The sequence below is a fragment of the Hyaena hyaena genome, unplaced genomic scaffold (assembly GCF_003009895.1).
Source record: "Hyaena hyaena isolate Hyena2069 unplaced genomic scaffold, ASM300989v1 scaffold_640, whole genome shotgun sequence".
Lineage (NCBI taxonomy): Eukaryota > Metazoa > Chordata > Mammalia > Carnivora > Hyaenidae > Hyaena > Hyaena hyaena.
In genome coordinates, this window is record NW_024081274.1 from 441,553 (window position 1) to 466,441 (window position 24,889).

At 41.2% G+C, this 24,889-nt stretch overlaps 1 protein-coding gene across 1 annotated transcript in view; it reads left to right on the forward strand.

Annotated features, from left to right (window-relative positions):
* The first annotated feature begins 16,818 nt into the window (after positions 1-16,818).
* Positions 16,819-24,889, forward strand: part of PACRGL (parkin coregulated like) — a 40,431-nt gene continuing 32,360 nt past the window's right edge. Inside the window, exon 1 of the mRNA XM_039216598.1 lies at positions 16,819-16,892. The gene's annotated coding sequence lies outside the window, so the exon portion shown is untranslated. The remainder of the gene's footprint in view (positions 16,893-24,889) is intronic.

The following is a 24,889-nucleotide window of genomic DNA, read 5'->3' on the forward strand; positions in this document are numbered from 1 at the left end:
TTGACGTGATGACTAACTAGGGTAGTGTAAGTGAAGCTCTCAGCACAGTACTCAATAATCACCACATTTCCTACCTCCACTTCCTTCTTTTTAGCTGTCATCTTGAAATGCTATTAATTTCTCTGAATTTAAGTTTCTTCATCTGACAAAAATTAATAATAACGTCTACTTCATAAGAATCATTAATCTGTTCCATTTAGCCATTCAACACTCATTTGTTGGGCATGTCCTTTGTGCCAAGCACTGTGCTGAGTTCTGGAGATCCAGAGATGATGAGGTGAGTTGATAGCTGGCGTACTCGGGGTAGGCTGAAATGAAATAAGGCATGTAAGGTAACCAGTTCCATGCCTATCACACAGGAAGCTCACATTCCCGGCTGAACCATCAGTCCTTCCTTTCCTTTGTCCCGTGTGTCAGACATTGTACCCACAATCAGTAGGTGAAATGATGAGCAAGACACAGGTCTCACACTCAGAATTTGGGAAACTTGCCATGTGGTTAAGAAGGCAGATCTGGATATAGCGAGCCAAGTTCAAGTTCTGGTTCTCCAGAATTTCTTAACTGTGTGCATTTATTAGTTTCGATGCCCAAACACCAAAGTTGAGACAGATACTTAAATGCAAGTAGTTAATTCTGGAGGTAATTCCATGAAGCATATGAGGGAAGAGGGAAGTCAGAGAAAGATTAAAGAAAGTTAATAAAGGACGTTTTATGAGGAGGTTACTGCTGTGGGCAGTTTAGAGTCACACTGTGACCACTCTGACTTTGGAGACCACCTCCCGGAACTGTGCCATGGATGGACAGAGAATACTGGGTAATTTATCCATGACCTCTCGCTTCTCACTGACTGAGGTTGCTCTGGAACTGCTGAGCTGGCCAACCCTGCTCCCATGACTAGATGTCTGTCTCAGACAGAGACTTCAGGAAAGTGGAACAGGAACTGCCTGGTAAGGTTAGGTGTGTGCATAGGTTGTTGACAGAACCCCGATGGTGATTTAATCTCACTAAGCCTGTTTCCCCACTTCATAAATCTGAATGAGTAATTCCTCCCATTTTCTTTAATACTTGTAGCACCTAGCGCCTACCGAAATCCTTTGTCTTCTTTGCCCATAGAAAAGACTTGTGCCCGGCTACACGTGGTGTTCCCAGGCTCTCTGGATGGTAAGAGCATCCTTGTGACCAAGTTCTGACCAATGGAACATAGTGTAAGGGATGTGAGTCTGTTTCAGACCTGGGAATTAAGGTACTGAGCATCTCTCTTCCGTGCTCTTCCATTCCCACATAGGCAACTAAAACACAAGCGTGGCAGAGATCCAGCTCTAAGCAGATGAGAATGATGCCCTGAGAACCCCAGGTAGAAGGAAGTGGGTCTCTGAAAAGTCAGATACAGCACAGCTGATCCACTCATCTGGACCCCTTTCCTCAGGATTATTACAGGAGAGAAAAATAAGCTTCTGTGTTTTTATAAGCCAAGATATTCTAGGGTCTATGTGACAGTACCTTTCCTTATTCTCACCAGTGCGTTCCTTCATGAGGTTGTTTTAGATAATAACTGAGACAATCCATGTACCTATGGTAGTTAGAACCATGCCTGGTACCTGGTAAAGTTCCAGTAAATAATTGCTATTATGATTACAGTTTGCTAAGATATGACCTTCCAATATGATCTGAACAACTTAAACTCAGTGGGGGAGGATTGGCACCCTAAAGAAAATTCGAGGTGTTCCTATGAGAACTACAGGAACTACATTCTGTAAAGACCAAATCACCAATGTCTGTCACACATAATGATACTGACAATGTTTACCATTATTAAGGGCCTACTACATGCCAGGTCCTTCACAAGGAGCTTCATTGATGTTATTTTATTCACTCTAATAGCACTGTTATGGGTTAAGTATTCATCTCAAATTTTCCTGTTGAGAAACAAACACCATGGAAATAATGGAAATCATCTGGGAAAAAGAAAGAAAGGAAACCCTACCTCAATCAAGATTCTCACTAAACTTTTAGATGTTTGGAAATGTAGCTGACTTTTAAGAGGATACAAAAAATGACAAATGGGCAGGGAGTTTCTGAGCCATCTGAGGATATGTTAGGTAACATGCAACATTTTAATTCCGTTTTGTCTGGTTCCTCCACAGCTCACTCTTAGGGGATTCTAATCATTAATCACCCAAAGACTTCATGTCTACGCTCAGGCTGCCTTTTCTGGGAAAGTGATATGTCTTGAATTTTAAAGTCCCAGTAATAGGCCCCAAATGAGGCCAGAGTACCGATTTTCATCATTACCCACACAATCAATGAATCTGTCCTACAGGACAGTAGCATTTTTCTCTCCTGGGTTATGACTCTCTATAAATATGCATGCAAACATAATAGGGCTTTATACGGAGAAAGTTTTGCAGAATCACTGCACGGATTCCATATTTTCATTAAGGAGATATCCTGGGAGCATGAAGGCAGCTCTGAACCCTGTAGAGTGAATTCTCTGATATTCAGAACTCAGGAAGTATTTTCCCAGGAAAAAAATATTCCCACCACAAGGATAAATCCCCAGCTAAGCCTCCCCTCTCCAGGGCAGCCATCAAGCATCCCCACCCCCACTCTCCTTCCTCTAATCCTTTCCCTCCTGGACTTGGACCAGCCCAGGACAAAGCAAGCAGCTGCCAAAGGAAGTGATCGCTCCAGGTTGCAGATTTCTCAGTTTCCAAGAGGAAAGAGAAAAAGAGAAAAGTCACAATCCCCATTTGAGAGAAATAAAGGGAGGCTGGGGGCCATGAGGACCTCATGGCAGTGGCCATGACAAGGACTTTTTCCTTGACCAAACTTTAGTCAGGCTCCGCTGAGTCCTCTTAACTAGCTCTTGTCCTGTGCCTGCAGATCCCAGTCTTAGCAAAGAATCCCACCAAACCAGTGTATCAAAAACACCCCCCATCTTTGGTAGCCAATTAAGCTGCTCATCTCAAACTCTTGAAATTCGTTTTACCACCTACAACACCTAACAGAATTCCTCCTAGTAATCTTCCATCCAATCCGTCATCCTGCCTATTGGCTATAAATCCCCACTTGTTCTTGGATTCAGAGGTTGAGTTCAATCTCTCTCCCCATGGCAATAATCGAATAAAGTCTTCCTTGACATTTTTAACAAGTGTCCAGGAAATTTCTTTTTTCTTTCTTTCTTTCTTTCTTTCTTTCTTTCTTTCTTTCTTTCTTTCTTTCTTTCTCTCTTTCTTTCTCTCTTTCTTTCTTTCGTCTTTCTTTCTTTCTTTCTTTCTTTCTTTCTTTCTTTCTCTCTTTCTTTCTCTCTTTCTTTCTTTCGTCTTTCTTTCTTTCTTTCTTTCTTTCTTTCTTTCTTTCTTTCTTTCTTTCTTTCTTTCTTTCCTCCTTCCTTCTTTCCTTCCTTCCTTCCTTCCTTCCTTCCTTCCTTCCTTCCTTCCTTCCTTCCTTTCTTTCTTTCCTAAAGGTTTATTTTTGAGGGAGAGACAGAGACAGAACACAAGTGAGGAAAGGAACAGAAAAAGAGGGAGACACAGAATCTGAAGCAGGCTCCAGGTTCTGAACTGTTAGCACAGAGTCCAAAGCAGGGCTCAAACTCAGGAACAGTGAGATCATGACCTGAGCTGAAGACGGACACTTAACCGACTGAGCCACGCAGGTACCCCTCTTTCTTTCTGTCTTTTTTTCTTTCTATTTTATTATTTTGTTATTATTTTTAATAATAAGTTTTAATACTCCTTAGCAAGTAGGATTGGAAAATCTCTGTTTTGTATGACTATAGTGGGCTGTGGATTTTGTGTAAACTATCTAGATATGTATCCTGGATGGACACTCCCATAGCCAGGTTTTTCAACAATTTGAAGGGATAACCTGAGTTTTCTTATTCTCTCTTATTGACCTTCTGTTACCCTCAGGCAAGTTGTCCAACCTGAACAGGTGTTATGTCTTTGTTAAATTAACATCTGTTAAGTGGAGTGCAAGGTGGCAAATGTTGAGTGGCATTCAACAAGAGCCACAATAGACATTCCCACAGAGAAGTACGCAGCACGCTCCAAGGGGTCATGGGGAAGACCCTGGGAAGAGGGGAAGACTTGTCCACAAGGGTTGTTGGGGAAATCATGTGAGGAACATACTTCTCTTGTGACTCTCTAGGCTGTTGAATAGGGTATGAATTTTCCTGAGGGGCTAGTGTCTCTTTAAGGCCCCTGCAATCAGCTGGGTCAAACAAAATGGGTGCCAAGGCAGCAGCCATGGAGTAACTGACTAAACCCTCGGCACCAGCCTGGATTTCCTTATTGTTCCAGGTAGGTGAGAAGAGCTGCTCTCGCCAAGTCAGAGAGATCGTCCTGATGCTCAGTGAGGAAACCAAGTGAGGGTGCTTTGTGAAAGGCCAAGGTATAAAAGGGAAGTTGTGGTGTTTACTAAGGAAGAAGCACATATTCAAGGGATACTGAGACATTTGGGGAACTGCTGACTACATATTACGTGAAAATGGCTACAAAATGGCATAGGCAGTATTATACTAATTTTGAATTAAACCATGTGAAGGTAAAGGTAAGAAGGAAAAACAGTAAAATGTCAAAGGTGATACTTTCACTAAGGAGCCTATACCAGCGCACATCTTCTATATTTTGTTCACTGAACATTGATACTTTTAGAACGAAAAATAAGGACGAATAGTATGGGGTTTGGAGTCTGGTTGCAAGTGCTGTTTGAGGAGCTACAGATACTTGGGCTGATAAGAGGGGACTGCATTTCAGAAAGAGCCTTTCTTATCTCTCATCCCCCACAGCACTTCCTGTCCTTCCTCTCCTCCTTCTCTCCCCCAGCTCCCTCTTGCTCGTCCCCAGAGAGAAAGCAAATGTTTCTTTCTCTGGAGCAAAACTGTTTCCCTCCTACTCAGGCCTTTCCTCTGGCTCATCTTCTAAATCAGTCTGTTTCCTTTCCAAAATACAATGCCCTTCCACACATGAATCCTGTTGAATACACTTTTCTCCAGCCCGTTTTACAAGGGTATTAATCCATGCTCGTCCTACCACATTGCTATTTTTTTTTGCATGTGAGTATTAAAAGGGCCATAATATATGAAAGCACTTTATAAACTGCAAAACACTATGGAGGTACAAATGAGCTATTCCTCATATTTCTTGGTTACTTTCATTGTAATACTTACAATACTGCACTAGTTAAATTAGAACTGAAAGTGTTCTTGTCTTTCTCCTGTTCCAGAGCACAAGTTCTGAGCACCAAGGGTATTGTCTTCCCTGTGATGTGCTCAAGGCCTGGCATGGGGGAGGTGTTCAAAATATTTGTCAAAGGTAAGAATCAACATATTTGATGAAAAATGGGAATTTAACCTGAGGATCATATCCTTGGTGAGTAATGGGGCTGTGGGGCAGGTTAGAAGCTACACAGCCAGGGTTCAAATCCCAGCTCTGCCCATGCTGAACTGTGATCCTGGGCAAGTTACTCAAGCTCTCCACACCGGTTTTCTCACCGGCAAACTAAAAATAAGGATATCAGCTACCATCCAGGTCATCGTGAGATTATTAATTTAAAACACCCGAAACGCTTAGAACACTTCTGGGAACCCGAGTAAGTCTTCATGAAATGGTTGTTTTTATTTTCTGGTTAGATTAAAGATTCTAAGACTTTCCCAGATCAGAGAGAGGTTCAGAAATGTCCCTGCCACCTCCCTCCCATTCCTAGCCTAGAAGGTTTCCTCAGAAACCAAAATCAGTACTAATATGGAACACCCCAGCAGCTTCAACCACTTTCTACTTTCCATTGCTCTTATTAATGTACGTCATCTACTTAACCAAAGGAGCAATGTAGTGGAGGTAAGTTTTACACTTGCTTCCTGTTTATATTGCCAAAAACATTTAGCTCAGTGCTTCTCACATTGTAGACTTTCAAGACTATGATAAATGGTTTGGTGGGGGGGGGGGCTGGGAGGCGGAGTAGGCCTGATGGGGCTGATTTGCAAACCCAAAAAAAGGTAGAAGTAGGTTAGGAATGTAGGTAGGAGATACTGAATGGGGACCCATAAGTTGATGGAGGTCAGTAGATTTTAAACTGTGGCCAGGGAAGTGTGTGATACTATGGTTCATAATAATAGACATTTAGCCTTCCTCCATTGTTTCTGGCACAGACATTCCAAAGCCCTTAGAATTTCTTAGGTGATAAGAATGACAAAGTATCTTTTGTTATGTTAATTAGGTGAGTTAAGGACCTGAGAATGGAAGGCGGGTTGCCTGGGGAAACAACATTCTGTTGAACCAACTTTCAGTCCCACCCCCTGGCCTCCTAGGAGAGGACAGAGGCTTGAGACTGAATCAGTCACAAGCAGCTAATAATTTAATCAATCATGCCTCTGTGATGAAGCCTCCTTAAAAAACCAAAAGGACTGAGTTGAGGGGGCACACTCTGTGAGGGCATAGAAGTTTTCTGCCCATTTCCCATACCTTGTCCTATGCATATCTTCATCTAGCCAATTTATACCTTTAATATCCTTTGTAATAAACTGGTCATCTACTGAGTAAATTAGGTTCTTGAGTTCTGTGAGCTGCCCCAGCAAATGAATAGACTCCAAGGTAGGGAGAGTGGTGGGATCCTCTGATTTACAACTAGTCAGTCAGAAACACAGGTGACCACATGGACTTGGACTAGCATCTCATGAGGGTGGGGAGCAGCCTTGTGGGACTGAGCCCCTAACCGGTGGGATCTGATGCTATCCCCATGTAGAGAGTCAGAGTTCAGTTGAACTGTAGGATACCCAACCAGTTGCAGAATTGTGTGGTAGTATAGGGTACTTCCTCCCACAGCCTGCTCCCACACACACATTGGAATTGGGGGTAGAATCCTTAAGGTAGCAAAGGTGGTGGATGGAGGTTGAAGGAGGGAGAGGCCGACTTCCAGCCTGCCGCTCCTACCCTTCCCACTTCAGTGAAGGCAACCTCAACCTCACTTTTCTTTTCTTCTTTCTCCCTTTATAGAGGCTTCATATGTCCATAAGAGTTTTCTGCTTTACCAAAATGGAAGAATGATCATTATCCCTTCATGCCTATTCAAGTGCTGGCTCAATTATATAATGTGATACTTGGGATTCATTTCAAGTCCCCACTGCTGCCTGTATTGACTCGAGAATGTTGTAAGCATTTATTATAATGGTCTGGAATTAAGGGTGACAGTGTGTTTCCAAGGAGAAACGTTTCTGATGAATTCACTGTAGACCTTTCATTACTGCCACAATGTAATTTTCAAGAAAGTAAATGCAAATTTCTCATATAAGTATGAAATGAACACATGACAGACTGTTTAAGATGTTAGTTAATCAGGGAAACTTTAAGATATTAAAACCAGCACATTTTAAATTTTTGTTTATTTATTTATTTATTTATTTATTTTTAAAAATCTCTCTATCTGCAGTATAGTCAACACACAATATTATACTGGTCTCAGGTGCCCAACATAGTGAAACCAGCACATTTCAGGTGCCCCATATCCAAATGTGGCTTGTAGCAATCATACTGGACAGTGCAGATAAGGAACATTTCCATCATTACAGATAATTCTTTTGGAGATCATTGCTTTAAATAATGGTGAGTTCTATAAAATGACAGGTTGGTAAAGAATAGAAGATATCTAGAACCTGGGCAGATTGAGAGAGCCCTGTGTGATTTCTTGAGGGAGGATGCAGCATTTGGGTTGAATGCCAGAGAGCTCTCTTAAAACATAATAAAGGGCTGTTTGGGCTGATGGTTTGTGTCAAAGCTCTGAATCAAGAAGAGCAGGAGACAGGAGGAATAGAAGAAAGAAGGCTGGAGAGAGGGACAAAAGGAAAATTCTAAAAGTGTATGGAATTTGCTTGTGACTCTAACAGTAGGAGCCAAGTTTTTCTTTCCTTCTTCCTAGAAGGACCCACTTTGGTAAACCCAGCTGTCATGCTCATATGTCAGGGATCTACACTTTCATTTTATAGTAGCCTTGCATTTTGATGATAAAATCCTACTGCAAACATTGCACACAAGAATGGTAATTCTTTAATCATATGAAAGACTTGGAACCCAGGGCAGTAGTGGTTCTGGTGAGTGTGGGCCTTTGCTATTCTGAGAGACTTGGGATTATTATTCAGATATTTCTAGATTTTTCCTCTGGAGATCTGGCATAGGGATTTGAGGGCCTTGTCCTAGAGAAGAACCGGAGGGAGAGGTACTCTGATGTGAGTGGAGCTGCTCATTGGGCTCTAGACATAGGAATGGCCCCAGTGGAAATCTGTGAGATGGAACCTGGCTGAGAAACTTTCAGAGAAATGAAGTCCAAAAGGCAACTTAAAAGTTTTCTTCCTGTGTTGTGATTCCCTTACTTACTCCATTTTAAAGTTTTTAGTGATACCCAGTATCATCTCTATGTTAACACTGACTTTTGAGTACAGTGTGGGGTAAGGCAAACTAAGGAAGCCTAAAACACCAAGGGGAGAAGTAAGGATATGACCAGAGGTAATCAGGAAGAAATCTAGGACAAATAATCATCAAAAAAAGGTAATTCTCCCAGGAGCACTTGAGAGAAGGCTAGCCTTCCTGCAAGATGGTTACTCCGAAGGCTCTATAGCTTGATGACACTTGGGTTACATAGTAATCATTACAGTAATTACCATAATGAATGGAATACCTCCTCTATCCCAGATGCCATATTCACATGCATTGTCTCATGTAGTCTCCACTTGAGTTACAGTAATCATTACAGTAATTACCGTAACAAATGGGACACCTCCTGTATCCCAGATGCCATATTCATATACATTGTCTCATTTAGTCTCCACAATAACCCCGTGGAGTTGATACCCCAATTCATAGTAAATGAAATTAGCCCCTATAACAAATAACCCCAAATCTCAGAAGCTTTCTGAAATAGAAGTTGATTTCTCTCTCAAGTAAAATGAAAGAGGGTGTTCTTCATGAGCAAGTTCTCCTCCAAAGTCAACAAGAACCCAGACTCCTCCTACCTTGTGGCTCTACTATGGTCAACAAGACTGCAGTGATCATCTCCATCTCCCTGAGGGAAAGGAGGTGAGCATTGTCCCAGGGAGTGCTTTATGGGCTTGCCCTGGAAGCAATACCTGTAGCTTCTGATGACAGCCCATTGGCTAGAAGAGAGTCCCATGGTCACACCTGACTTCGATTGGGCTGGGAAAGGAAGACTAGCTGTTTCTTAGGGGGAAAAAATGACTAGGGGAAGTGGGTATCTAGTCTCTCCTATATCAGGCAATTGTTCTTGCACTTGATCTAGAAATGTCAGAGGAAAGATTTAAAATGAATTTTTTTGCGTTTTTAGAGTCTACATGACACTGCTTGTACAGATAAGTTTTAAATTGGGGGGCTGTTCGGTTTATCTTTACTGAGTTTTTGATTTATAAGCCTTTGTATCCAAACTGGACTTGAGATAGTTTGCCAAATTATATCTATAACAAAAAGTGAAAAGACAACATTAGCTTTGGAGACTATAAATACGGTTTTGGAGGGTCTGCATGGCTCAGTCGGTTGGGCATTGGACTTCAGCTCAGGTCATGATCTCGCGGTTCATGGATTTGAGCCCTGCGTAGAGCTTTGTGCTGATGGCTCAGAGCCTGGAGCCTCCTTAGGATTATGTGTCTCCCTCTTTCTCTACCCCTCCCCAGCTTGCACTTTGTCTCTTAAGAATAAATATTAAAAATAGAAATAAAAATAATGATAATCTGGCTTTCTTCATTGGTAAATCATAGAGAATAGTATTTGTTTTACTGGGCAATTATTGTAACTACATAATGGACAGAAAGCCCCCCAAAAATTGCCTGGTACATAGTACAAGCTCAATAAATAGTAGCTCTTCTGATGTAATTGTTCTACTTAGATAAATGAGAATAAGGTGAAATGAGGTTTAATTAACAGGAGACAGTCAAAATACTTAATACATGATTGTCTTAAAACTTTGAAAAAAGCTAAAGAGGTTGAACTTAAATTCTGAGAAACTCAGTAGCGAAGGCAGTGGGAAACATGATCAGAGCCCATGTACAGAACATGGAAACACATCACTTGTCTGGAACAAAAACAGAATTTCTTGACACTGAAGCTTGAGAGAAATTCCAAGATAGGGACAATGGTTTAGGAAGTGGGTCACATTCTCAGCGAAAGCCCTCAAATGAGTAACAAATGTTCTAGAACCATCTCTTATTGCCATAATTTTTCTCATGGGCACACTACCAAAACCAAATTTGGGGGGAAAATCTCCAAACACCCAATTCTATAACGAATAAATGGATTCCAAGTAATATTCTGATTCTTCCACTTGACCCAAAGACAACACTCAAACACCCACAACAATGAATCAACACAGCCTTTATGTCTTTGCTCCCCAAAGGAGGTACAAACACCCCAGAATGTATGCAGAAACAATCTAGAGGGCAAGAAGAGAAATTATTGCAACTTCCAGCTGCATTTATATTTATCCAATTCTATTTGTTTCACAACATATGTATTTTTCTAGTACTCCATCCATATAACCTATTAATACATGCATAAACCAATATTGGTCAAATGTGCTCAAAAATGTTTCTTTTTAACTTACATGATCAAAAAACATGAGGACCTCTGTTTTAGTTGATTTTCCATAAATACTGAATTTCTTTCTTTGGTCTCAGTTCATCTTTTAATAAAAATTGCAAAGCAGACCACTAAGGCTATGTCCTCTGACCAAAGCATGTAAGGTTTCCTTTTTTTTTTTTTTTTCTTTTTTTGAGTTTCCCTTGCTTTGGGGAGGCACTGTGATAAGTGGAAAAGACACCAATAATTGAGTAAAATACAGTGGTTATGTTCAAATACCAGCACAGTCAAATATGGCTGAGTGTCCTTGAGCTAGAGGGAATAATGACCTCACAGAATGGATGGATGGGGAGGATAGCATTTAGATTAATGAAGGCAGGTACCCTAAACTGGGTGCTTAATGCACAGTGGGTGCTCAGAGTAGGTCTCATGCATCCCTTAAGCATTCTTGAGGACTCAGCTGCTTTGCCCCAGCCACTGGGCCTCCAGTTCACTCATCCCTGGGCCAGCTTCTCAGAGAAATATTTGGTCAAATTTGGCTAACATGATTCCCTTCAGGTGATCCACTCATCATGACATGAGGACTATGCTAAGATCTCCAAAGTCAATATTTTGGAGACAAGAGTTCCTACCAGGTAAAAATTAAACACTGTGATAAGTTATATTCAATTCCCTTTCTCATCCTGGAGTGATGTTCCCAAATCTATTGTAAAGAAAGCTGGGTGAACAGAAGCTGTCTGAATATACCACTGCTCTAATATATAGGGTGTGAAATTGTCATATGATGGCTGGTGGGTGGCCTCTAATGTCCAGATTCTTATTTTTAACCCTCATCTCCAGCATACATCTGCTGTGTAACCTTCATTCACTCAATTAACCCCTCTGTGCCTCAGTTTCCCTCATCTGTAAATAGCACTTCCCACAGGGTTGCTCTGAGAGTAAAATGGCTACTTTTAGTAAAACAGCATGCTATTATGGAGTACTCAAAATAAATTCTTATTAAACATTCAACAAATATTAGCTTTTATGATCAGTGATTCTTTCTCATTTCCTATTAGAGTGTTCATGATGAAAATGGATTTTTTTGTTGTTGTTGTTGTTTTGAGATAGTTGCTCTCTCCTCAGAAGGGAGATTCCAAACCCAACAGGAACATGTGAGAACGTCTTCATCCAAGGGTTTGGTGGCTATGTTCGAGCCACCTCCCCTCAATGGTTTCCTCCTGGATCATGAACCTAAACCATTCTCCTGTTTTTCAGAATTTCTGGTCAACTAAGTTGCTGTACTGACCACACAGACATCTGCTTCCTCTACTGCATTCGGCACTTCTAATCTTCATCCCTACCACATGTGTTGTTAAGGATGACATGAAGCAGGGGCCTCTTTCTCTGTCCAGTTCTCTCAACCACAGTCCCCACACCACACAGTCATGCTTTCTTCCTTTCCAAACCTCACCCCAAACTTTCCACTTTGCTTCACGTAATGATGGTGGCTAAGCCCATTTGGACTCTGTGTATATCTCCTGCTTCTTGACTCTTCATGAAATTATGCTGAAAGCCTCTTTTACTTCATTCTTTGTAATTTTTCTTTTGCTTAGTTTGACAGTATTTAGAGCCAGTTATTTCAAAAAACTTCTAAGTAAGCCTTTGTCTTTTTCTATTGGGACCAGTATTTCAAAATATTTTTTAATACGAAATAAGAATTAAACTTAATGGCCAATTAAGTGTCTTTGTGCTGGCTTCATGGAGCCTTACATGTTGGAAATCCACTAGGCATTCGTTGCCAGGTCAAGGGCTGGACCACAGTGATTCAGTGAAGACGTTTCATCTTCTAGAACTCCTCGAATTCTGGCAGAATATCAGAATTCTGATACTGATATTGCTTTCTTTAATACCCTAATAGTAGTTTCTATATCAAAGCCTTCCCAGTCTGGATTCTCAAACCCCAATATTCTAATTAGATAATTAATAAAAAGTTAGAAGCTATGTGAGCTTGAGACCTGAGATTCAAATCCAAGGTACTAGCTGCCTTTAGTTGAGGATAGAAACATCTATGTCACAGGATCTGAGAAGGATTAATGACAGAATGAGTAAGGTGCCCAGAACCACAACTGGCATCTAAAAAGGTGCTTAATAAAGAGTTATGATTATTTTCAATTATTTAGGATAGTATAATTTATTTTCCTGCCATGAGTCTGTACTTTCTTCCTTTTTGAATGGGAATTTATGAGTTCAGTGTCCTGACACTGATTAGCTCATGCTGACCAAAAGCTATGATCAACAGTTATAGATGTCTGTACTTGAAAACAAATTATTTTGGGGTGTACAGTGGAGTGAATCTTTCACACAATGAAACCCACAGGTGAAAAAAATTAGACAAGTGAGCAATGACAAGTGGGTGTAAGGAAAGGGCTGGCTGGGGTTTTGGAGTCTCTGACCACCAGCAAGCCTTTGAACTGCTCTCTGAGATTTGGAGTCATCATCTGAGAATGTTGATAATATATGGCGCCTTCCCCGGGGTTATTGTGATGGAGAACATTGAGATAATATGTAAAGTTTCTAGCACTGGCCTAAGCCACAGCAGGCTCTCCACAAATGATCTTTTTTTTTTTTTTTAGTTCTCCCTTTGTGGCAAAACGGTGGGAACCATTGCTGTATTCCTGTGTCCTCTCACTAACACACACATGCCTGGGAAGGAGTTTTCTTCCTGAGAATGACAGTATCATAGGTCATTAATAGCAAGTGATGAGGTTTGACTGCAGCCCTGAGTTCAGAAAAGTCAGCGCCTGCTCTCGTAGACGTAATTAATCTCACAGCTATGTCCTGATTTCCTAAATAGGAGGCCACTCTCAAAATCCCTCCTGAAAGTGTATTTCTTTTTGTTTTCCCACCTACATTTTTAACTTTTAAAATGGACTGTAGTCCAACTGATTTAGCCTGGCATCCTCCACTGGCCACCACCTCGCTTCTTATCCTGATGGGCTCCTTAAATCCTCCTGACGCTTTTTTGTGTGTGTCCATCAGCATATACCTTCATTTCCTGTCTCTGAGAGAAGGGTGCTTCTGAGAGCTGGTGTTGGGGAAAGGGGGAGAGTGTGCCGGGGGAGAGGCTCAGAATTATCCTGGCTGAATTTGGTATTTGCTCCAATCTTTGATCTCAGATGCAGGAAAGTGTCAGCCAGACCAAAGTCATTTTATATATAGGCTTGCATAAGTGAAGTGGAGGGACTTCATGGTTAATTGATTAAATAAAACGTTCCAAAGAAGGTGCGAGATCAAAAGGCCGCTTTCTGGTTTTATATTTCTCTGGGGTCCCACAGGCCACGTGGGTGACACAAATGACCTTGGGCGTGAGAGTGTTCAAAGGCTGATGTTTGTTTGTTTTATTCCAAAACGCGATTTGTGTTTCCCAGGGCTTCCTGGTGACAGGTTGTATTGTGGACTCCCCATGGCCCCAGTCTGTGTCCAGAGGGGTCGTCAGCTGGAACAGCAACTGTGGGTAGGAGGGCATGACCCTGTCATGTTGCCACCAGACCTCTTTCTGCCAAACCCCAAGGAAACAGACTCCATTATATTACTGGAAGGAAAGACCACAGTCTTCCCTCTCTTTTTTTTTTTTTTTTTTTCTTCTGATTTCCAGTAAGAGTCAAGGAAAGGTTCACAAAATGCACGGTCAGTCTCTGGCCCAGAGTCAAAAGGGAGACCAGAATACTTCCCATTTTCCCAGCTGTCCCGATAAAAGGGGCGAAAATCTGCTGGGCAAACATTTGTATAAAGGTCCTCCAGTTGCAAGAAACTTAGCACAGAAGGAAGAGGCCGTGGGAGAGGACCTGCTGGTCAGTGGAGCATCACCTACTGTCTTTAGTGATGCTGAGGACAAACCATGGGATCACAGCCACCATGTATCAAATGGCTACTGTCTGGATGCTCTAGCTCTGAGAGCGGCAGACCCCTGACAGGTCTCCTCTGTCCTCCTTCAGATTGGACAGAACTGATGCTAGAATGTAAAGGTGGCTCCCTGAGGTCACCCAGTCAGAGCTAAGATCTGAATCCATGTTGGTCTGGCTCCAAGGTCCATGACCTCTCAGTTACTCTGTGCTGGGCTGAGTGTGCCCACACAAGATTCATATGTTAAAGTTCTAACCCCAGGACCTTAAAATGTGATATATTTGGGGATAAGGTCTTGAAAAAGGTAATTAAGTTAAAATGAGGTCATTTGGATGGGCCTGGCTCTCATATGACTGGTGTCTTTATATAAAGGGGAAATTTAGAAGAAAGACCATGTGAAAGCCCAAGGAGAAGATGGCCATCTAGAAGCCAGGGAGGCTCCAGAATAAAACAGTCCTGCTGACACTTTGATCTTGAACTTCCAGCCTCCTGTACAACTGTGAGGAAATAAATTTCTGTTGTTTAAGCTACCCAGCCCGTGGCACTTTGTTACAACAGCCCAGGCAGACTAACACACACTCCTAGGTTTGTCTGGTTTCCCACAGCAACAACCCAGAGAGACAGGTGTTAGAGACATGCCCTTCCTACTGGCTGTACGTAGGACACACACAATCAAAGTTATCAAAGAGTTGTTTATTTTAAGCTGTATATTTCCTACTGAAAAAACATTGGCTCTTACATGGGGAAGGTCAATCATAATATGGAACATAATGAGTGAGAGTTTTACATCCTCTGAGAAGCTTTCCAGAACCCTCCACCTCCAGAATCATTGAGATGAATCTCTTTTTTGGTATTTGAAGACCTGGTGCACTCCTCCTTCTTAGAAATGGCTGCCTTCCTCTGGAATTACTAATTTAATTCTCTGAATCCTACACTTTAAATACCTTGAGATCCTGACTTTGTCTTATTAGACTCTGTGCTCTCAGGACCAAGCTAAATGCTTCATTCAGGATAATTGAGTGGATCAATGAAGACAGACAGATGCACTTGAATGAGGCCACAGTCTGCCATCATTACTGTCGCAGGTACCACCATCCTGCCAGTTAGCTCCCGATGAGATTCTTACAGTCAGGAACAGAAAGAGAAAGGAGGGACCCGTGTTTGCAAATGAGAGAGCATGTGGCCTTTTGAGCGTGCTGCAAGAAATGCTGATCTACGTACTTGACTCACAGAGTAGGAAAGAAGATGGTGCCAAAAGGATGCAGATGGAAAGGGGATTTTGGGGGAGGGGGTGGGAAGTAGGCAAGGCCCTACAAAGGGCACTGGTCCAAAGCGGGCAGGGCGTGGTGATGGGGGCTAAGCAGATCCCCATGGCTCCACAGGTCTGACTCCAAATCCTGTACAGTGACCACCTTGCATCCCAGGGCATTGAGCGATTTTAGAGGCTTTTAAGGAGCTCTCCCATTTCTCTTCTCTTTCCTTCCCTTTTCGTGTTTTCCCTTGCCTTCTTTCTATCTTTCTCCCTCCCTTTCTCTCTTCCTTGAATTTTTGTCTTACTCATATTCCTTGGAGTTTAGAGAACACAGTGTTGAGAAAGCCAGCCTTCTTCACTTGTGCTAAGATAAACCATGGGCAGGAGCTGTGTTGATGTCAAGCCCAGATCTCTGTATAAGGGACAGGGGTCTCCTTATGGAGGACAACTATGAGGAGTCCCCTCTAAAACTGTAAGTCCTGGGCTTGTTTTTTCAACAACTATAGCCTAACTAGTTCCACTTTACCAAAAACTAGAGTCATGGGGTTTGTCTTAATAAAGGTGACCTTTTTCTTTTGTGTGAGTCCTAAAGTTCAGAGTTAAAAATTCTGAATCACTGTCTTAGGAAGGAATGGAGCTCTTAGCTAATCAAGGGCTATTGTTAGATTTATGGTCAGTAAATATATGGGTGGGATTATGACATGGCTTCTGAGACACTGTCCTTTCTCCTCTTCCCTCTGTCTCCCAAACCAGAACTTCACTCCACCATGACAGTCTGTGTTTTCTTTGTCTTTATAGATCCTTCTAAGGAAGAGAAGGCACAGGTTTGCATTTCTCCTGCTTGGCCCAACCCAGTGCAAGTGGCTCATTCTCCTTCGTTATGATAAAGGCAACTTGGAGATGATGTAGTATTGACAAATGGACACAAGTACCACTCACCCATTTCTCCATCTCGCCACCCAATGAATGTCCACTGCACATTTATTTTGTTGTCTCTGTTGGGCACCAGGCTAAGCAACAGGGTGGACAAAAGGGAGTAAAACTCAAAAGTTCCAGAACCCAAGTAGCAAACAAGCTAGTGGTGGAGACTTGAAATTCTAAACAACAATGCAAGGGTGCAACAGTAATGAAGTGTCAGGAATTTAAGTCTCCAGAAGCATCTCATGAATTCGTACCAAGTAAGTGACATAGATATGACAAGAAATAAACATCCCATTATAAGGTTGGGTTTGAAGCTGCTCCTTGAAGGTATGTCTGTAGGGATGAGCAAAAGGGACTTTTTTTTTTTTTTTTTTTTTTTTCAGAAGTGATAATGGCAACCCTAGGAAGTTAACACAGGTTAGCACAGATTAAGATTTGTGCTCTGGAGTCAAGGGTACAGGGGGTCCCATTATAGTTCCATGGATTCCTTTCTGGGAGACTGTGAACAGATCAATTTTAACTCTTCAAATGTTAATTCCTTGGATATAATATGGGTAGATAATAATGCCTATCACATGTGGCTTCTGTGAGAATTAAAATAAAATATGTAACATGTTTAGCAAAGTACCTGACACAGAGTGAGCACTAAAAGCATGACTCCTACGACCACTCATTATTTTTGTTATTTTATCATTATCATTAATTATCTTTTAAAGTTTATTTACTTATTCTGAGAGAGAGAGAGAGAGCAGAGAGAGAATGAGAGAGAGGCAGAGAATCCCAAAAGGCTCCACAGAGCCTGACATGGGGCTCAAACTCATGAACTATGAGATCATGACTTGAGCTGAAATCAAGAGTCAGACACTTAACCAACTGAGCCACCCAGGCATCTCTATTTTAATAATATCATACTGAGTGACCTCAATATCAAAGCACTATGATGAATGAATATGAAAATTAATCATATATTTCTAACTCTTAAACTACTGTCTTAGTCTGCTCAGGCTGCTATTACAAAAACACCATAAACTGGATAGCTTAAATAGTAGACATTTATTTCTCAGAGTTCTAGAGCCTGGAAAGTCCAAGGTCAAGGTGCTGGGAGATCTGGTTCCTGGTGAGGACTTGTTTCTTGGCTTGTAGATAGCTGCCTTCTCACTGTGTACTCTCATGGGTTTTCCTCTGTGCATGCAAGTGGAGAGAGAGAGAGAGAGAGAGAGACAGAGACAGAGACAGAGACAGAGAGAGAGATCTGTTTTCCTTTCCTTCTAATGGCACTAACCCATCATGCAGGCCCCATTTTCATGACCTCATCTAATCCTAATAACCTCCCAAAGACCCCATCTCCAAATACCATCCCATTGAGGGCTAAGGCTTCAACATAGGAATTTGGAGGAGACAGAAACATTCAACTCATAATAGTTACTAAAACTAAAACAGTATATATATATATATATATATATATATATCATCCACGCCTATACAGAATAATATAGTCAATGTACTGTAAATATACTGTAAATATAAACTTCAATATACTGTTCTCTATTAATCTTTTAGTATAAGTGTTAAATTTTCTAAAATTGAATACACAAAACATTTCCTATTTTCCAGTGTTTCCACTTCAACCTTGTGCAGGAGGCAACAAGTATGCACACGCATGAGAGACCTATTTTCTTGGAAAATGCAGATTATTTGGCTATCAGGCTAGTTACACTGGCAAAGAAACAGCAAGTTGAGACACAGCAGAATTACCAAGTTAAAAAAAAAATTTGGCAAGCCAGCACTGCCCATACCAGCTTCTGTTTTGATCAGTGTCCTAGGATTATTGTTCACCTCTTTCCAAGCTATGTTTTTTATGGGAAAGGCCTTAAACTAAACAGTTTAACAAGTGGCTAAAAAGCTGAATTTTGAAATCTGTTAAGTCATTGCCTCTTCCCAACCTGGAGACAGGGAGGCAACTTTGCTGTCAAAAGCTCGCTGGAGAATTCCTGGGGGCGGATCTTACAGCTCACAGAGCTATTCATCATTTTAGTGAGCATCCTCAGAGGGGGCCCCTGGTGATTTACATGCTCCAGATAAATTATGATGCCTCTCATGATGTTATCATCATTTCGGCTCACGGATTCAAACACTTTCTGGGAGAGGACATTTTTCACCCTTTCTTAAATGATGAACAACTCCCAGACAGATTATATTGTAGTTGTCAAGTAGAAAGATATAGGTATGTTTTCTTAAAGATAAACAACTCAGCTGCCACCACTGGCTGGCCTAGCAACAGGAAAACATTGTCCACCGAGAGTTCACTGTTTATCCCACCTGGAAAAGATCATCAAACTTGCATGGTCTTTTATTCTTACTCCATCTCATGAGGAATTTTCTCCCATAGCTTTACTGGATTATTCCATCTCTAATGGGGGTGGACCTAAAGAAAGCAAAAATCTGCTCCTCTCTTCCAATAAATCCACAAGGTATCCATGTTCAGTTTTGACCTCATTTGACTTTGAATGGACTGGTCTGGGCACTCTACCCTGTCCACAAGCCAGTTCATGGAACAGGTATTTTCTTCATCTCCAGCATATCTTGTAAGATTTATGTGGTGTCTGTGGGTGGTATATTTCTCATAATCATCTGAAACTAGACCATATAGTCCTTTAAAACAAGTGTGGCAGGCAAAATAATGCCTAAAAAATGTTCACATCCTAATCCCTGGGTCCTGTGAATGTGTCATGGTGCATAGCAATGGATGGTTAAGATTGCAGATGGAGTTAAGTTTGCTAATCAGCTGACCTTGAGATAGGAAGAGTCCTGGATTATCCAGGTGAGCCCACTGTAATCACAGGGGTCCTTAAAAGTGGAAGAGGGAGACAGGATTATCTGTTTAGAGTGAAGTGAGGTAAGAAAGATCTGACTGGCCACTCCTGGCTATATAGATGGGCAGGGTGACCACAAGCCAAGGAGAGTGGGCAGCCTCTAGAAGGTGGAAAAGGCAAGAAAATGGATTTTCCTTAAAGTCTTCAGGATGGAACACAGTGCTGCCTACACCTTTTTTTTTTTTTTTAATTTTTTTTAATGTTTTATTTATTTCTAGGAGAGAGAGTGAGAGACAGCGTGAGCAGGGGAGGGTCAGAGAGAGAGGGAGTCACAGTGCTGCCTACACCTTGATTGTAACCCAGTGAGATGCATTTGGACTTCTGCGCCGCCCGCCCACCCCGAACTGTGTTGTGTTGTTTTTTTTTAAGTCACAGTTCGCCCTAGTTTGTTAAAGCAGGAATAGGAGACTAAGGAAAGGAGATAACATTTTAATTGTCTTATACTTTCAACACCTAGCCCAGTGCTGGCGCATGGCAGCTACTTAGTTAATGTTTGGTAAATGAATGAATGGTGTCCAAATGTCACAAAGCAAACTCCCTTTCTCTGTGGGAGTCTCCACTCCCTCTGGGTTCTTAGGTCCTCTCTGTAGATGCTTCTAGTTCTCCTTTCCCTTGCCCAGCCATTGACCACCATTCGCTAAGCCCAGTGAGCCTGTCTGCCCCCTCCAACAGCTCAGCCATTGGCCAGATTCCTTAGATGACCCATCAATACTTTAAATGAAAGTGTCAATGCTGTTCTCACTTTTGTAGCCTCATTCTTACTCTGCACTTCACATTTAGTGTTTCAACACCCTTAAGATGCTTGGAGTTTCCAAACACAACATTTGTATTATACTTCCATGACATATAGGTTGGCTTTTTTGGTGGGGGGCCGGGGGTGAAGAGGTATTTTGGTTTTGATTTTATTTTTGTGATATGTATATCCTTGCTCTCGTAGTTCCTTGATTTGGGTCACAAACTCATATTTGTCCTTCAAATCTTACAGTATATCCAGGAGACTTCTTTGACCTCTTAGATACAATTCAAATCTTCTTGAATAAGATTTGTTGTTGGCTCTACTTTGAAACTTCCTTATTGTGGTTATTGATGACTTAGTCCTCACTCTGTAACTTTGCTTCCTCCTTTTCCTCCCCTTCATGATAGTGTCTACAACCTCATGTCCAGTAACAATATTTTCCACACAGCAGGCTTTCAACCCCTATGTAATGAGTTAATGAATAGTGGTATTTAGGGATCTAATCTTTGGAATTTTAAAGTAAGATATATTTACGTCTATATTAATAAAAGCAGATATATTTTTCACCTAGGACAGGAAAAAAAATTCTGTTACAGTGCCCCGTAATGGTAAGACAAAAATTTAACTTTATTTTTTAATAGTATTGTTTTTTCACAAATACAAATTACCAGGATATTATTAGAAAAATTTTTGTTTGAATGTTTTTAGTTTTAGTGAAGTTTGGGCTGAATTGCTTAGTATGTGGTATTCAATCCAGAGTAGATGCTTTCTGTGCTTGAGAGTTTATGTTGTGTGTTCTTGTTTAGTAGAAAGGAAAGGAAAAGGAAAATCAAAAGGATTCCTAAAGCTAGGAAATTGTGCTTAATAGAATCAGTTAAAATTATTGGCATGTAAGATAACAGATTCTGAGAAAAACATCACCTCTAAGTTTTCTTCTATCTGTTGAAATCTCTTTGAAATAAGCACAGGTTGAGAGGAGGAGGTTAAGGTCAAGTTTATGTAAGTGAATTACCTGACTTGATGATAATTTTGGCTGTCGTCATGATTGATTTCTCTGTGTCATTCAGAATTAATCAGGAGAAAACTCAGGTAATCAGATCAGCTGAGCCTGTGTCTGGTTCGATGACCATATGTGCCATGGCTAAGGAGTTATTTTCTTCACATGCCATGTCCACTGATCATCAACCAGAATGGGAGTCACTGGCTTTTCCCCATGGAACTGTGTTAAAGGAGGGAGAGGAGACGGAGTGGTAGCTGCATTAGAGCATAAAGCAGTCAGCAACTACGCACTTTGCAAATGGTCGATATCACAGAGCCTGTTGTCAGGATATTGTGGGTCCATAATGTGAAGCTAGAGTTTATAAGGTACCTCCTTAGTGCAATAGTCAGCTTGTCAGTCTCGTAGAGTTCATGACTGCATTACTTTCAGGGATGTAAACATTCCTATGGATTTAATTATTTTATAAGCATTTATTTTATTTAATTATTTTATGAGCATCTCTTCATTAAAAGAGAAGCATGCATGAATCACATGAAAAGAAAGTGTTCTTGGTAATAACACTTAAAATGAATTCTGTATTAAAGGATGCTCTTGACAGACAGGCAGTATGGTTATCAGACTTACTCAGTAAAAATATAGGGTACTGAATTAAACTTGAATTTCAGATAAACCACAAATTGTTTTAAATACAAGTATATCCCATATATCACATGAGGCCAACTTATGTTGAAAAATGTGTTGTGTGCTGATATTTAAATTTAACTGGACTTTTCTATTTTTACCTGGTAAACGTCACAGTTACTCTCTGGAACATACTCTTTAGTACTTTTAACTGTAGTTTTAGCAGCAAGTATGTGAACCCAACTAATGTCCTTTTAATGACCATCTTTAGTTATCTTATTAGTGGAGTTATAATTTAAAGGGGAAGAAATACAGATGAAGTTTCACCTGTGTCCACTAAAAAGGTAGGAAGTATAGTTTGGAAAGAGGATGTGTGTAAGTAATGGTTCTGGGAAATGTGCTGGAAAAATTTATAACAGGCGTATAGTATTTGTATCTTTGGATTCCACTTGATAAATTAGATGGGATTACTGCCTTACACGGAGAATAGAAATATACCTCTTGGATATTTTGGTAGCTAGGATGATAGAGTGAACTTGGGTGAGGAAGTGTGGGAGGCAAAGCAGCAGCCAGCAGCACAGGGTTGGAGTTCATCAGAATAGCAATTACCCAAGTGGGTCAAATTCCTTCCTTTTTTTCTTTTTAGGAAAATAGATTTTGATCATTGAAGTTTAAGAAGAAATCACCTGGTTCATCCAAAATGATCTTCAAAATACAAGCATGCAAGGGATTTATATCATTTTTAAACTCCCCATCTCCAGTGAATGGCTCTTCTCTAGATTATTTGGAGTAAAAACAGCTGGCTCTCATAATTTATATGGGATTTGAATTGATGAAAAGGAGACACTGCTCTTGTAAGCACTGCTTATTTACCTTCATACACAACACCTACCCTGGCCCCAGCTATCGGTCACCTCCCTACCTTTCACCATAGGCTGGCTCCATATGACTGGGAAGAGTCCAACCAAAGAGCCGGACACTTAGCCAGTCGTCTGGATATTCTGTTTACGGGAGTCCACATACCATTTTTAAAATAAAAGACAAAACATCTGTGCTATAATCAAGTGAGTTGTATCTTTTCTCATTGAAAATACTTGACCTCATAAAGGCAAAGACATAAATTCACAGTACTTAATAACATTATCTTAGGAATTCCTTCCCTCTAAACTGATTAGTGCCTAAATGAAGATTTCTAAATAGCAGCGCTAGTGACACTTTAAACCAGAGAATTCTTTATTTGGGGGGTGGCCAGAGCATTGCTCAGTATTTAGCAGCATCTTGGAATCTACCCACTAGATGCCCGAAGGTCCTTTAACTCCTGGTCACAACAACCCGAAAGGCCTTCAGACGATGCCAAATTTCCTCTGGGGAGGACAGTTGAGAACCACTAGCCTAAACTATCCAATATCAAGAGTTGTATCCATGCACCACCTAGCATGGGAGGCGTCAGTGAAAGGTAAGTCTAGGGATAGTAGCAGAGACACAGGAATGGGACTGCGATGGGGCTGCGGAGGGTAGAGGGCAGGTGCAGTAAACGGTAAGAGTCCTAGCTATTTCATTCACTCATTCATTCATCATTTCTCATTCATGCATTCTTTCACTCAAACAAATATGTATTGAAAGCATACTAAGCAGAAAGAGAGCATCCTAGCTATTCTGAGGGCTGGGCATTCCAGTAAAGAAGCAAACATGGAGTTTCTGCTCTCATGGAGCATATACCCAAATGGAGTGTGGAGGACAATAAATAAGAAGAGAACTAATGGGCCTGGTGTTAACAAATGCAGTGATGGCGCTAGTGCAGGAATGGATGGCCGTGCTCAGTCAGGGTCTGGTTAGGGAAACAGAAAACACAGCAGCAATTTTAACAGCGAGAATGTCACACAGAGAATGGATGACCAAAGGTGACTGGGGTGATGAAGGTGGAATGAGGACAGGGAGGTCACACAAAACAGCTGGTTCAATACAGACAGGAGCAGCAAGCCAGCAAAAATGGGCCAGTGGCTCCACCTTAGCTGCCTTGCAACCTCCCTCCAGCACCCACTAAGGGTGGAGATCAGAAGGGAACCCAGTCCCAGCTTCACAAAGAAGAGCATGGATGGGAGACTGAAGCTGACAGAGCCTGAGAACCAGGGTAGGGGGTTATTCTTTTCTACACGAGTTCTTTGGCGCCTACCCTGCCCTGCTCCAGACAATGTCTTTGTCACTTTCTCTGTGTGTGGCTATGCTTCGGAAGAATCATCCATTCTTCTATAAACTCCTTCAAGGCAGAGGCAGCCTATTTACCTATCTTCTATTATCACAAAATGTTGTTAAGTGAATGAATAAAGAATGAATGAATGAATGGAATGATGCCTTTAACATAATGCTATTGTCATTTTTCTGAATTATTTCACTTAATGCCGACCTCAAGTTTTAAACTGTTAAGTTTAAAATGAAGCACAAATGTCATGGAAATTAAGCAACTATAGCTGAAATATTACTTGCCCATACCTGGTTAGATTGGTGCATTAACAACTTTTTAGCCTGTAGTGATGTGCGTGAGTGTGTGTGTGTGTGTGTGTGTGTGTGTGTGTGGCACGTGCATGCTGGGTGTGGGCCGATTCAATCTGATTCAGTAAATATTAGGTAGGCACCCACTAAGTGCAAATCTCTGTGTCAGATGCTACATGGGACCCAAAAGAATTAAACTCAGTCCCTAAAGGACTCAGAATATTGATTTCTGTGTGTGCCATCTGGTACATATCACTATTTTTAAAAGGTCTTTTCCTTGATTTATTGAGGTCTTCTTGAAACCTATTATCTTCTGTTTTTAAAGATATTAACAATGCCCATCTGCCCCCACCTCACTTCCGCCTCCAGCTTCATCTCTTCTAAGAACAGAATAAGCTGATTTCCCCCCAGAAGTAACCTTTTGGTAGTAATTGTCTAAAGAGAGAAATTAACTCTTTCAGACTCCCAGGGCACCATTACTAAATGTTCTGTAAAGCTTTTTGCTAATTACCACTTGGAGAGAGACTTGACATC